A 4,554-nucleotide genomic window follows, 5' to 3' on the forward strand; every position below is an offset into this window, starting at 1 on the left:
TTTGCAATAGTTTTGATTCTTGTTGCTGTATTTATAAATGTGTTTATTTGCTTCGGTATGATCCACTGGAAGAACATAGGCTGGCTTTTCTGAAACTTGTGAACTTATTTAATGCAAAAAAAGCAGATACTGCCTGCCTCCTCTAGGATAGGTAACCTCAATGAAACACCCAGCCAGCCATTCTATAGCCCAGGGGCAAGAATACAAAGGGAAAGTAACCTCAATTCAGATAACAGAGCGACCCTTAAAATGCTTTTATGCAAATGCAAGCAGTATTAGAAATAAATTGATTGAATTACAGTCCTGTGCATCATTAGAGAATTTAGACATCATAGGTATTCCAGAAACGTAGCTAGATATAGATGAAGGAAAACAACTGACAAGAAAATAGAGATAAGTATCACGCACAATTAAGGGCAACAAAAGTAACTATTAGAGCAGTTAAGAGATTAATGGGAAAGAAGATTGTTGATAATTGCAGGAGTATTGGCAAAGGCATTTTTAGTTAATTTATAGTCAGCGGACCATTAAGGACTGCTTAGGACCACTAAGAGACACCTTAGAAAAAATTGAAGTAGAATCTTGGGCATGGTAAAGGTGTTCAATGATTACTTTGCATCAGTCTACACTCCCGTGGATGATGCCCAACTACTAGACATGGGTTGTGCTGTAAACAGGAAAATTGAGAATATTACAATAAAGAAGAAAATGTCTTAAATACAATAAAGCACCTTAAATTCGGTCACGCTGCGGATCCGGATGACATCTGTTAGATCCGTGTATCTTGATGTTGTGTCCTTCAATAATTAGACAAGAGACTGCAGGGAACGATCAACAGGTGTTTACTGAATGAGGGTTACTCTAGAACTAATTGTACAGATCCCTACTCAGGGTTTATATACAGGTGTGGTCACTGCCGGTACTACAGTATACAGGAGCTGTAAAAAGTAGTTCTCCCCTTAAAGGTACATACATTACAATTCCTCCCCTTTTAGATTAACAGTACCATAACACTCATTTAACAATTAAATATCAAACTAATTACAATTAACACTTTTAATATGCAACATTAACTGAAAATAGTCTATTTATAAATTCAGTCTTTGGGGAGGCTTCTTGATCCTTTCTGGATAGCGCCTTTCCCGAGTGTCTTGCTCTTGCTGCGGAGGCGATTCTGGCCCCCTGTCGTCGGTTGGTTCATCCGCTTCCGATGCTATTGTTTCTGGGGTAGATGCTACCTGTACATCGGGTTCATCACCAGGTACGTATGGGCGAGACTTGGGGTTGACTCGTTCCTGTGACGCTAGGATCTGGTCAACATGGCGTCTCACAATGTTCTCCCCAACATCCACTGTGTACATTAGTGGCCCCTGCCGTGTGCATATCGTTCCTGGTTGCCATTTCTCTGTTCGGTAGTCGCGGGCCAAGACTGGTTGCCCTACATTGAAGCTCCTTGTCGGCTTCTCATTGATGTGCTGGAATTGCTTACTCTCAACATCTCTTCGTACATTTGGTCTGAGCAAATCCAGACGAGATCTCAACCTTCGGTTAAAGAACATCATGGCCGGGGCCTGGTTGGTGACTGCATGTGTCGCATTTCTGTAGGCTAACAGGAAATTGTCCACCTTATGCTGCAGTGGAATGTTGTCATCGCACATGGCCTTTACTGCTTTTTTAAAGGTTTATACGAACCTCTCAGCCAATCCATTTGTGGCTGGATGATACGGGGCGGATGTGTAATGCCTTACCCCATTCCTTTTCATAAATCTTCGAAACTCTTCGGCCACAAACTGTGGTCCGTTATCAGAGCAAATCTGCTCTGGCAAGCCGTTCCTGGCAAAAATGGTCCGTAGGACTGCAATCGTTTTCTCCGTGGTGGTGGAGCACATTTTGATCACCTCAGGCCATTTCGAGTGCGCATCCACAGCTATTAAAAACATTGAGTCCATGAATGGACCAGCAAAATCAATATGCACCCATTGCCATGGAGATGAGGGCCACTCCCATGGGTGTAGAGGGGCATGTGGTGGTGCATTTTGGACCTTCTGGCATCCTGAGCAGCTCTTTGTCAGGTCCTCGATTTGCTGATCGATCCCCGGCCACCACACATAAGCCCTAGCAAGGCTTTTCATTTTCACCCCTCCCAGATGACCTTCGTGAAGCTCATTGAGCACTCTCTCCCTTAACTTGGGCAGAATTACCACTCGGGATCCACACATCAAGGTCCCCTGGCATACTGACAGCTGTTCTCTTCTGGATGAGAGTGCTGGCAACAGTGAGTCGCCATGTGCTGGCCATCCCTTCACCGTCAAATCATATACCCGAGACAGTGTCGGGTCATTTCGGGTCTCCTTCTCTGCGTTAGTTACTGGCAAGCATTCAATTATAGTTGAATTAAATATTTCGACAGGATCCACTGCTGGTGCTTCCTCCGCAGTAGGCAGTGGCAGGCGTGATAGCCCATCAGCGTTTCCATGCTGTTTCGTGCCCTTATACTCGATTTCATATTGGTGCGCCCCTAGAAAAAGGGATCATCTTTGTAGCCGTTGCGCAGTCATCACCGGAACGCCCTTCTTTGGATCAAAGATGGAGACAAGTGGTTGGTGGTCAGTCAGCAAGGTGAACTTCTGCCCGTGCAGATAGTGATTGAACTTTTTCACTCCCCACACTAGGCTGAGGGCCTCCCTGTCAATCTGGGCGTAGTTACGCTCGGCTGAGGTTAGTGACCGAGACACAAAGGCTACTGGCCTCTCCGAGCCGTCCGGGAATTTGTGCGACAGCACCGCTCCAATGCCATAGGGTGAAGCATCACACGCCAACCGAATTGGTAGTGCTGGGTTGAAATGAGCCAACACCTCTTTTGATGTGATCAATGCTTTGCTCTTCTGGAAAGCTCGTTTACATTCGTCACTCCACTTCCATGGTACCCCCGTTTGCAGTAGGGTGTTCAGTGGGTGTAGTACGGTAGACAAATTCGGCAAGAACTTATGGTAGTAGTTCACCAGCCTGAGGAACGACCTCAGTTGTGACACATTTTCCGGTGCTGGAGCCTTGACTACTGCCTCAATCTTTTCAGGGGACTTATGTAACCTCTCTTTATCAATAACGTGGCCACAATACGAGATCTGCTTCTGGAAAAACTCGCATTTGTGGCGATTAGCTTGGAGCCCATATTCCTTCAATCTCGTGAGCACCTGCTCCAGGTTGGCGAGGTGATCACTGTCATTTTCGCCCGTGACCAGGATGTCGTCCAAATAACACTGGGTCCCTGGAATCGCTTGCAGGACTTGTTCCATTGCCCTTTGCCAAATAGCCGGAGCTGATGCTACCCCGAACACCAGCCGGTTGTATTGGTAGAGACCTTTATGAGTGTTGATCGTGAGGTACTGTTTCGAGGCTTCTTCTACCTCCATTTGCAGGTATGCCTGGGCCAGATCAATCTTAGTGAAGCGTTTCCCTCCAGATAGCGAGGCGAAAATATCTTCAATCCGCGGAAGCGGATATTGTACAGTGTGAAGGACTGGGTTCACTGTCACCTTAAAGTCCCCACAGATGCGAACCTTCTTTGGTTCCCCAGGCGTATTACTCAACGACCTCTTCATTACAGGAACGATGGGTGTAGCCCACTCGCTCCAGTCCACTTTGGACAGTACTCCTGAACATTCCAAACCTTCCAGCTCTGCTTCGATGGCTGGGCGGATCGCATAAGGTACCGGTCTGGCCTTTAAAAACTTTGGGCTTGCATTTTCCTCTATTTTGATCATCGCTATTATGCCTTTTAGTGTTCCGAGTCCCTGCTGGAACAGTTCTTGTGCGTCAGTTAGCATTTTTGACAGTCGTCCAGGTGTGACGTCGTCATCCTTTTTGGCATCTACAGTCAGTGCTTGTATGGAATGCCAATCTAGCTGTATCTTCCGGATCCATTCACGTCCTAGTAGTGGTGGGCCTCCATCTGGCAATATATATAGGTCCATTTTTGGTGTTTCCTTGCCTTTATATATAACGTTCACCCTTATTTTTCCTTTGGGGTAGACTTTTTGCCCCGTGTACGTCTTCAAGACAATCTTTGTATCTCTCAAGGGTATATGTGAGAATAGCCGCTTGTAGTCCCTTCGGTTTATGACTGTTAGGGATGATCCTGTGTCCAATTCCATTTTCACTTGGACTCCTGCTATCTTGAGCGTGACCCAGATAGTTTGGTGATCCTCCGTTTTGATCACATTATGTAGTTTCAGACAACCCAGCTCCTTGCTTCTGGAGTCTGTATCACTTTTCTGTTCGTCTGAACTACTCTCTGTCACCTTATGTACCTTCTTGTACTTCTCCTGTGGAGATTTCTTGCTGCTGATTTTCTTTCCCGACCTGCAGACTCTTGCTATGTGTCCTACTTTTCCACACTGTCTGCACACTTTGTCCTTGAACCAGCAATCCTTATGGTCGTGTGTTGTTCTGCCGCAGCGATAGCACTTCACTGTTCCGTATGACATTTCATTTATGCCATATTCTTGCAGTCTCCGTTGTATCTCTGCCGCGCCCCGTGCTGCTGCTTCGTGT

This window comes from Somniosus microcephalus, chromosome 3, assembly GCF_052327205.1.
Source record: "Somniosus microcephalus isolate GS21.2 chromosome 3, FLI_Smic_1.0, whole genome shotgun sequence".
Lineage (NCBI taxonomy): Eukaryota > Metazoa > Chordata > Chondrichthyes > Squaliformes > Somniosidae > Somniosus > Somniosus microcephalus.